Raw genomic sequence first — 10,179 nt, forward strand, 5'->3', positions numbered from 1 at the left:
GGAAGGGGAGTTACGGGGGGGCTGGGAAGTTGTGGGATCCCCCCCCCCTGAATCAGTGGTACTGGCAGATACATTAGATAGGTACAAGGAAGGGGAGTTGCAGGGGGGGCTGGGAAGTTGTGGGATCCCCCCCCTGAATCAGTGGTACTGGCAGATACATTAGATAGGTACAAGGAAGGGGAGTTGCAGGGGGGGCTGGGAAGTTGTGGGATCCCCCCCTGAATCAGTGGTACTGGCAGATACATTAGATAGGTACAAGGAAGGGGAGTTACAGGGGGGGCTGGGAAGTTGTGGGATCCCCCCCCTGAATCAGTGGTACTGGCAGATACATTAGATAGGTACAAGGAAGGGGAGTTACAGGGGGGCTGGGAAGTTGTGGGATCCCCCCCCCCCCTGAATCAGTGGTACTGGCAGATACATTAGATAGGTACAAGGAAGGGGAGTTACAGGGGGGGCTGGGAAGTTGTGGGATCCCCCCCTGAATCAGTGGTACTGGCAGATACTTTAGATAGGTACAAGGAAGGGGAGTTACAGGGGGGGCTGGGAAGTTGTGGGATCCCCCCCCCTGAATCAGTGGTACTGGCAGATACATTAGATAGGTACAAGGAAGGGGAGTTACGGGGGGCTGGGAAGTTGTGGGACCCCCCCCCGAATCAGTGGTACTGGCAGATACATTAGATAGGTACAAGGAAGGGGAGTTACAGGGGGGGCTGGGAAGTTGTGGGACCCCCCCCTGAATCAGTGGTACTGGCAGATACATTAGATAGGTACAAGGAAGGGGAGTTACAGGGGGGCTGGGAAGTTGTGGGACCCCCCCCTGAATCAGTGGTACTGGCAGATACATTAGATAGGTACAAGGAAGGGGAGTTACAGGGGGGGCTGGGAAGTTGTGGGACCCCCCCCCGAATCAGTGGTACTGGCAGATACATTAGATAGGTACAAGGAAGGGGAGTTACAGGGGGGGCTGGGAAGTTGTGGGATCCCCCCCCTGAATCAGTGGTACTGGCAGATACATTAGATAGGTACAAGGAAGGGGAGTTACAGGGGGGGCTGGGAAGTTGTGGGATCCCCCCCTGAATCAGTGGTACTGGCGGATACATTAGATAGGTACAAGGAAGGGGAGTTACAGGGGGGCTGGGAAGTTGTGGGACCCCCCCCCTGAATCAGTGGTACTGGCAGATACATTAGATAGGTACAAGGAAGGGGAGTTACAGGGGGGGCTGGGAAGTTGTGGGATCCCCCCCCCTGAATCAGTGGTACTGGCAGATCCATTAGATAGGTACAAGGAAGGGGAGTTACAGGGGGGCTGGGAAGTTGTGGGATCCCCCCCCCTGAATCAGTGGTACTGGCAGATACATTAGATAGGAACAAGGAAGGGGAGTTACAGGGGGAGCTGGGAAGTTGTGGGATCCCCCCCCCCCTGAATCAGTGGTACTGGCAGATCCATTAGATAGGTACAAGGAAGGGGAGTTACAGGGGGGCTGGGAAGTTGTGGGATCCCCCCCCCCCTGAATCAGTGGTACTGGCAGATACATTAGATTGGTACAAGGAAGGGGAGTTACAGGGGGAGCTGGGAAGTTGTGGGATCCCCCCCCCTGAATCAGTGGTACTGGCAGATACATTAGATAGGTACAAGGAAGGGGAGTTACAGGGGGGCTGGGAAGTTGTGGGATCCCCCCCCCCTGAATCAGTGGTACTGGCAGATACATTAGATTGGTACAAGGAAGGGGAGTTACAGGGGGGGCTGGGAAGTTGTGGGACCCCCCCCTGAATCAGTGGTACTGGCAGATACATTAGATAGGTACAAGGAAGGGGAGTTACAGGGGGGGCTGGGAAGTTGTGGGACCCCCCCCCCTGAATCAGTGGTACTGGCAGATCCATTAGATTGGTACAAGGAAGGGGAGTTACAGGGGGGGCTGGGAAGTTGTGGGACCCCCCCCTGAATCAGTGGTACTGGCAGATACATTAGATAGGTACAAGGAAGGGGAGTTACAGGGGGGGCTGGGAAGTTGTGGGACCCCCCCCCTGAATCAGTGGTACTGGCAGATACATTAGATAGGTACAAGGAAGGGGAGTTACAGGGGGGCTGGGAAGTTGTGGGATCCCCCCCCCGAATCAGTGGTACTGGCAGATACATTAGATAGGTACAAGGAAGGGGAGTTACAGGGGGGGCTGGGAAGTTGTGGGATCCCCCCCCCTGAATCAGTGGTACTGGCAGATACATTAGATAGGTACAAGGAAGGGGAGTTACAGGGGGGCTGGGAAGTTGTGGGATCCCCCCCCCTGAATCAGTGGTACTGGCAGATACATTAGATAGGTACAAGGAAGGGGAGTTACAGGGGGGGCTGGGAAGTTGTGGGACCCCCCCCCTGAATCAGTGGTACTGGCAGATACATTAGATAGGTACAAGGAAGGGGAGTTACAGGGGGGCTGGGAAGTTGTGGGATCCCCCCCCCTGAATCAGTGGTACTGGCAGATACATTAGATAGGTACAAGGAAGGGGAGTTACAGGGGGGGCTGGGAAGTTGTGGGATCCCCCCCCCTGAATCAGTGGTACTGGCAGATACATTAGATAGGTACAAGGAAGGGGAGTTACAGGGGGGCTGGGAAGTTGTGGGATCCCCCCCTGAATCAGTGGTACTGGCAGATACATTAGATAGGTACAAGGAAGGGGAGTTACAGGGGGGGCTGGGAAGTTGTGGGATCCCCCCCCCCGAATCAGTGGTACTGGCAGATACATTAGATAGGTACAAGGAAGGGGAGTTACAGGGGGGCTGGGAAGTTGTGGGATCCCCCCCCCTGAATCAGTGGTACTGGCAGATACATTAGATAGGTACAAGGAAGGGAAGTTACAGGGGGGCTGGGAAGTTGTGGGATCCCCCCCCCTGAATCAGTGGTACTGGCAGATACATTAGATAGGTACAAGGAAGGGGAGTTACAGGGGGGCTGGGAAGTTGTGGGACCCCCCCTGAATCAGTGGTACTGGCAGATACATTAGATAGGTACAAGGAAGGGGGGTTACAGGGGGGGCTGGGAAGTTGTGGGATCCCCCCCCTGAATCAGTGGTACTGGCAGATACATTAGATAGGTACAAGGAAGGGGAGTTACAGGGGGGGCTGGGAAGTTGTGGGATCCCCCCCTCTGAATCAGTGGTACTGGCAGATACATTAGATAGGTACAAGGAAGGGGAGTTACAGGGGGGCTGGGAAGTTGTGGGACCCCCCCTGAATCAGTGGTACTGGCAGATCCATTAGATAGGTACAAGGAAGGGGAGTTACAGGGGGAGCTAGGAAGTTGTGGGACCCCCCCCTGAATCAGTGGTACTGGCAGATACATTAGATAGGTACAAGGAAGGGGAGTTACAGGAGGGGCTGGGAAGTTGTGGGACCCCCCCTGAATCAGTGGTACTGGCAGATACATTAGATAGGTACAAGGAAGGGGAGTTACAGGGGGGCTGGGAAGTTGTGGGATCCCCCCCCCTGAATCAGTGGTACTGGCAGATACATTAGATAGGTACAAGGAAGGGGAGTTACAGGGGGGGCTGGGAAGTTGTGGGATCCCCCCCCCTGAATCAGTGGTACTGGCAGATCCATTAGATAGGTACAAGGAAGGGGAGTTACAGGGGGGCTGGGAAGTTGTGGGACCCCCCCTGAATCAGTGGTACTGGCAGATACATTAGATAGGTACAAGGAAGGGGGTTACAGGGGGGGCTGGGAAGTTGTGGGATCCCCCCCCTGAATCAGTGGTACTGGCAGATACATTAGATAGGTACAAGGAAGGGGAGTTACAGGGGGGGCTGGGAAGTTGTGGGATCCCCCCCTCTGAATCAGTGGTACTGGCAGATACATTAGATAGGTACAAGGAAGGGGAGTTACAGGGGGCTGGGAAGTTGTGGGACCCCCCCTGAATCAGTGGTACTGGCAGATCCATTAGATAGGTACAAGGAAGGGGGGTTACAGGGGGGGCTGGGAAGTTGTGGGATCCCCCCCCCCTGAATCAGTGGTACTGGCAGATACATTAGATAGGTACAAGGAAGGGGAGTTACAGGGGGGCTGGGAAGTTGTGGGATCCCCCCCTGAATCAGTGGTACTGGCAGATACATTAGATAGGTACAAGGAAGGGGAGTTACAGGGGGGGCTGGGAAGTTGTGGGATCCCCCCCCCCCTGAATCAGTGGTACTGGCAGATACATTAGATAGGTACAAGGAAGGGGAGTTACAGGGGGGGCTGGGAAGTTGTGGGATCCCCCCCCTGAATCAGTGGTACTGGCAGATACATTAGATAGGTACAAGGAAGGGGAGTTACAGGGGGGCTGGGAAGTTGTGGGATCCCCCCCTGAATCAGTGGTACTGGCAGATACATTAGATAGGTACAAGGAAGGGGAGTTACAGGGGGGCTGGGAAGTTGTGGGATCCCCCCCTGAATCAGTGGTACTGGCAGATACATTAGATAGGTACAAGGAAGGGGAGTTACAGGGGGGGGCTGGGAAGTTGTGGGATCCCCCCCCCCCTGAATCAGTGGTACTGGCAGATACATTAGATAGGTACAAGGAAGGGGAGTTACAGGGGGAGCTGGGAAGTTGTGGGATCCCCCCCCCCCCTGAATCAGTGGTACTGGCAGATCCATTAGATAGGTACAAGGAAGGGGAGTTACAGGGGGGCTGGGAAGTTGTGGGATCCCCCCCCTGAATCAGTGGTACTGGCAGATACATGAGATAGGTACAAGGAAGGGGAGTTACAGGGGGAGCTGGGAAGTTGTGGGATCCCCCCCCCTGAATCAGTGGTACTGGCAGATACATTAGATAGGTACAAGGAAGGGGAGTTACAGGGGGGGCTGGGAAGTTGTGGGACCCCCCCCCCCGAATCAGTGGTACTGGCAGATACATTAGATAGGTACAAGGAAGGGGAGTTACAGGGGGGCTGGGAAGTTGTGGGATCCCCCCCCTGAATCAGTGGTACTGGCAGATACATGAGATAGGTACAAGGAAGGGGAGTTACAGGGGGAGCTGGGAAGTTGTGGGATCCCCCCCCCCTGAATCAGTGGTACTGGCAGATACATTAGATAGGTACAAGGAAGGGGAGTTACAGGGGGGGCTGGGAAGTTGTGGGATCCCCCCCCCCCTGAATCAGTGGTACTGGCAGATACATTAGATAGGTACAAGGAAGGGGAGTTACAGGGGGGGCTGGGAAGTTGTGGGATCCCCCCCCCCTGAATCAGTGGTACTGGCAGATACATTAGATAGGTACAAGGAAGGGGAGTTACAGGGGGGCTGGGAAGTTGTGGGACCCCCCCCTGAATCAGTGGTACTGGCAGATACATTAGATAGGTACAAGGAAGGGGAGTTACAGGGGGGGCTGGGAAGTTGTGGGATCCCCCCCCCTGAATCAGTGGTACTGGCAGATACATTAGATAGGTACAAGGAAGGGGAGTTACAGGGGGGCTGGGAAGTTGTGGGACCCCCCCCTGAATCAGTGGTACTGGCAGATACATTAGATAGGTACAAGGAAGGGGAGTTACAGGGGGGCTGGGAAGTTGTGGGATCCCCCCCCCCGAATCAGTGGTACTGGCAGATACATTAGATAGGTACAAGGAAGGGGAGTTACAGGGGGGGCTGGGAAGTTGTGGGATCCCCCCCTGAATCAGTGGTACTGGCAGATACATTAGATAGGTACAAGGAAGGGGAGTTACAGGGGGGGCTGGGAAGTTGTGGGATCCCCCCCTGAATCAGTGGTACTGGCAGATACATTAGATAGGTACAAGGAAGGGGAGTTACAGGGGGGCTGGGAAGTTGTGGGACCCCCCCCCTGAATCAGTGGTACTGGCAGATACATTAGATAGGTACAAGGAAGGGGAGTTACAGGGGGGCTGGGAAGTTGTGGGACCCCCCCTGAATCAGTGGTACTGGCAGATACATTAGATAGGTACAAGGAAGGGGAGTTACAGGGGGCTGGGAAGTTGTGGGATCCCCCCCCCCCTGAATCAGTGGTACTGGCAGATACATTAGATAGGTACAAGGAAGGGGAGTTACAGGGGGGGCTGGGAAGTTGTGGGATCCCCCCTGAATCAGTGGTACTGGCAGATACATTAGATAGGTACAAGGAAGGGGGGTTACAGGGGGGCTGGGAAGTTGTGGGATCCCCCCCTGAATCAGTGGTACTGGCAGATCCATTAGATAGGTACAAGGAAGGGGAGTTACAGGGGGGGCTGGGAAGTTGTGGGACCCCCCCTGAATCAGTGGTACTGGCAGATACATTAGATAGGTACAAGGAAGGGGAGTTACAGGGGGGCTGGGAAGTTGTGGGATCCCCCCCCCCCGAATCAGTGGTACTGGCAGATACATTAGATAGGTACAAGGAAGGGGAGTTACAGGGGGGCTGGGAAGTTGTGGGATCCCCCCCACCTGAATCAGTGGTACTGGCAGATACATTAGATAGGTACAAGGAAGGGGAGTTACAGGGGAGCTGGGAAGTTGTGGGATCCCCCCCCCCTGAATCAGTGGTACTGGCAGATCCATTAGATAGGTACAAGGAAGGGGAGTTACAGGGGGGGCTGGGAAGTTGTGGGATCCCCCCCCCCCTGAATCAGTGGTACTGGCAGATACATTAGATAGGTACAAGGAAGGGGAGTTATGGGTATTGATGAGCGAATCTGTCCCGCTCTGCTTTTCCAAAAAATTTGTGAATCTTCCAAAAGATTTGCTAAATGTTGCACAGCAAAAAATTTTGCCACATGTGAACATTTTGTTTGCCATGGGTAACAATTTCTGGTCATGCGTAAAGTTTTTCAGCAGCAAATTTTTTCATCCGTTTCACAATAAAATCCGCCAATGGCAAAACGTGGAAATTCACATTGAATCCATGGCTGGCGAAAAATTTTGCCCATCACTAGTTATGGCCAATAAGCTCTTAGTACAAGTTGATCCAGGGATTTGTACAACTGCCACCTTGGAGTCAGGGAGGAATTGTTTCCCCTCTGAGGCTAATGAAGGGGGTACAGAAAGGGAATCATTGTTCCAATGTTTCCTACTAATCATTAATGGCAAATAATTTTCATTGCAGATTAGTAATCAATGAAGCCTAATAAACTAAAATATGAGTAATATTTCAAGCTACTTTAGGCTCAGTATATGTGGATATGTGTGTATATCATCCTAAGATGAGTTAACTAATAGAATCCCAGAACACAGAAGGGGTCACTTATTAACCCTTAGGTTGCTAGTCCAAGAGCAGACTCCTTGGTACTCACTTGGCCCCGGGATTCCCACATTCTACACTGGGCAACTGATCAAAATTCTATCCCACTTCAGCACTGACATACTGCCTGCCGTAGGGTTATTTCTACAAGGCTCCACCCAGTATACAAAAAATAGCAAATTGTGGCCTTTTTGTGTTTCCTACACTGCTTGGTGAAGGGTAAATAAGCCAGTTGAGTTTTAATTGTGCAGATATAAAGTCATGGGCTCTTCCCAGGAAAGGGCTGTAGCACCTTTTAGCTGTTGAACTTGTGTCACTGTTTTATGTGAATAAATTTATAAAGGTTGCTCCGTTCCATCTCTCCCTTTCTGAATGTAAAAGACCATACGGCCCAACATGATGCCATATTTATTCACTTCACATAAACATCATTGTTCTGACTGTATAATAAACTGATTTATTTTTCCCACTCAGCTCACAGAATCCAAAATAATATTTTGTATAAATGATACTGAGACTTTAAACCATGTATTTATTTGTTAAAACAAGTTATTTCTTGGTCACCAGTTATATAGAATGGGAATATATTATGAACATGAATCAAATATCTAAATGTAGGGATGAAAATCTATAATATATATGTGTACATGGAATATTTCTGTTCCTAATTTTCCCTCCACATATGGAGACACCTTGTTCTGCCCTCACCACGAGTTCCCCTGGGGCAGTGAGTAGCCCGACATTCAGCTAAATCTTCCCGCACTCCCATAAAGAGACCCAGGGGCCGATTCACTAAAGGCCGAAAGAACGAGTGTTATTTATCACTTCTTATATTTTGAGAATTAACGATCAATTCACAAAAAAAGACACTTGTCTGAATTAAGAAGCGATTTTATCGTCGTTATTTATGTTGCGATTACATATTATATATATATGTATGTGGTATTTCATGGCACGTGATATTAGCGCTGATATTGCGCAAGTAACCGTTACTTTCTGAAACCTACCGTTCTAAAAATGACCATTTCCCTGAAAACTCCAGGGTGCATCACGCTAGGGCCAACACAGACTTGATCTTCTTCCGATTCCAGAAAAAATCCCACTGCAAACTCCATGTTGTTCACAAACGCTCACGAACCGCAATGTTTTTTGAGTAACGCCCACTCCTAGTAGGCGTTAATATTACCACTGATTATCGCCATACAGGTATAAGGGCTTTTAATGTTTACAATATGACTGTGAATTATGAATATTATAGAATGAATATGCATTTGTATTATTTCTATTAGATAATTACCGCAATGCTATAATCATACCTCCCGACATTTAAAAAATGAAAAGAGGGATAAAAAGATAAAAATTTTGACCACACCCACTTTTGTGGCCACGACCCAATTACCACACCCCATTAAAAAAAAAAATACTCCTTTTATATAGATGTAATGGCGGGATCAGATGCAAATGTGCTATACCCTCATACTGTACTACCTAAGGAAAACAATATAGCAACTCCTACATATAAATACAAATATAGAGAGAAGGCAGTCAGTTATAAGTGAGTTAAATGTACCAGTTTTGCCCCCCCATACACAGTAGCCCCTCAAACACAGTACCCCCATACACAGTAGTCCCCCATACACAGTAGCCCCCCCATACACAGTACCCCATATACAGTAGCCCCCCATAAACAGTGCCCCCTATACACAGTAGCCCCCCACACACAGTAGTCCCCCATAAACAGTGCCCCTATACACAGTAGCCCACCCATACACAGTGCCCCCTATACACAGTAGCCCCCCATACACAGTATCCCCTATACACAGTAGCTCCCCCATACACAGTACCCCCCCATACACAGTGTCCCCCATACACAGTAGCCCTCCTATAAACAGTGCCCCCTATCCATAGTAGCGCCCCCATACACAGTACCCCATAGGTGCTCTGCCTTCTTCTACGACTTCTCTCCTTATGCGGCAGTGCCAGGCCCTTTTATAAGGGTGCGCAACCTTATAAAAGGGCCTGCGCACTGCATAAGGAGCCGCATAACGAGCAACGCCGCAGGAGAAGCCGGAACGTCCGGCTCCAGCCAGCGCATCCCACTGTGCTGGCTAGTTCAATGAATGTCCCGCAATGTGGAACATTCATGGAATTATCCGGGACAGCGGGATGCGCCATAAAAAGCGGGACTGTCCTGCGAAAAGCGGGACAGTTGGGGGGTATGCTATAATTGAGATCTTTGCGCATACGATATGAGTAGTAACGCATGCAAAATTACTTTAATGAATTGGTACTTAATTAACTAACACTTTTTAATGCATAAAACTATGCATTAAGTGTTAACGACCTTTAGTGAATCGGCCCCCAAGAGTGAAATCTGTTGAACTTTACTGGGTGATTGTGGAAATAGAGGTGAAACTGTAACAAATAGAACAAAATTCAATGAGTGAGTTGCAATAAAACACAGAAACAACTACAACATGGATACAAGTGCTGGCAGTAATTATATACAGGGTCTCTGAGGTGCTGGCAGCTCTAGAGGTGATTTAGTACAGGTTTTATGCCCATATACTTATACATATACCATGGGGGAGAAGGTGGATATGGGGTGCTTCTTCCACAGTATAGGCTACAAAATGGAGTCTGAACTCCCACAATGCACTGTAATAGGTCACATGTCAGGAGTATGGTGGTTCCATAGGGTCAGAGATTACACTGAAATGGATACCTGCATATACAGCAAACAGCCAGCAGAGGGAGTTCATGGAAATGAGTAACAAAAAATGAGGAGATGATGGGAGCTTATGCTGGAAACATACCTGTATACTCGTATATTTAATATGTTCTGAAATACAATCTTTTTTTTCTACCATTATGATTGTTAGTGCAATACTGCACAAAAGAGAAACTTTATTTCAGAATAAATTATTCTTAGTCAAAGAATATAAATGTATATTATTCCCACATAAGCAAATTACTATTTATTACAT

The sequence above is a fragment of the Xenopus tropicalis genome, chromosome 1 (assembly GCF_000004195.4).
Source record: "Xenopus tropicalis strain Nigerian chromosome 1, UCB_Xtro_10.0, whole genome shotgun sequence".
NCBI classification, from domain to species: Eukaryota; Metazoa; Chordata; class Amphibia; order Anura; family Pipidae; genus Xenopus; species Xenopus tropicalis.